This window comes from Schistocerca cancellata, chromosome 2 (assembly GCF_023864275.1).
Source record: "Schistocerca cancellata isolate TAMUIC-IGC-003103 chromosome 2, iqSchCanc2.1, whole genome shotgun sequence".
In the NCBI taxonomy this organism is placed as follows: domain Eukaryota; kingdom Metazoa; phylum Arthropoda; class Insecta; order Orthoptera; family Acrididae; genus Schistocerca; species Schistocerca cancellata.
The window spans coordinates 106,568,585-106,569,243 of record NC_064627.1 but is presented as its reverse complement, the minus strand read 5'-3'; the positions used below and the strand labels follow the sequence as shown (position 1 = coordinate 106,569,243).

The 659-nt window shown below is 51.6% G+C and overlaps 1 non-coding gene across 1 annotated transcript; it reads left to right on the top strand.

The window, feature by feature from the left end:
* Positions 1-359: 359 nt before the first annotated feature.
* On the top strand, positions 360-434 carry Trnas-cga (transfer RNA serine (anticodon CGA)). The gene has a single exon. It is a non-coding gene; the product is annotated as a tRNA-Ser (tRNA).
* The last annotated feature ends 225 nt before the right edge of the window (positions 435-659 follow it).

Sequence of the window (659 nt, the reverse complement as noted above, 5' to 3'; positions counted from 1 at the left end):
GCAAGTGCTCTACCAACTGAGCTACCGAAGCACGACTCACGCCGGTACTCACAGCTGTACTTCTGCCAGTACCTCGTCTCCTACCTTCCAAACTTTACAGAAGTTCTCCTGCGAACCTGCAGAACTAGCACTCCTGAAAGAAAGTATATTGCGGAGACATGCCTCAGCGCACACTCCGCTGCAGAGTGAAAATCTCATTCTGGAAACATCCCCCAGGCTGTGGCTAAGCCATGTCTCCGCAATATCCTTTCTTTCAGGAGTGCTAGTTCTGCAGGTTCGCAGGAGAGCTTCTGTAAAGTTTGGAAGGTAGGAGACGAGGTACTGGCAGAAGTAAAGCTGTGAGTACCGGGCGTGAGTCGTGCTTCGGTAGCTCAGTTGGTAGAGCACTTGCCCGCGAAAGGCAAAGGTCCCGAGTTCGAGTCTCGGTCGGGCAGTTTTAATCTGCCAGGAAGTTTCATATCAGCGCACACTCCGCTGCAGAGTGAAAATCTCATTCTGGAAACATCCCCCAGGCTGTGGCTAAGCCATGTCTCCGCAATATCCTTTCTTTCAGGAGTGCTAGTTCTGCAGGTTCGCAGGAGAGCTTCTGTAAAGTTTGGAAGGTAGGACACGAATACTGGCAGTAGTAAAGCTGTGAGTACCGGGCGTGAGTCGTGCTT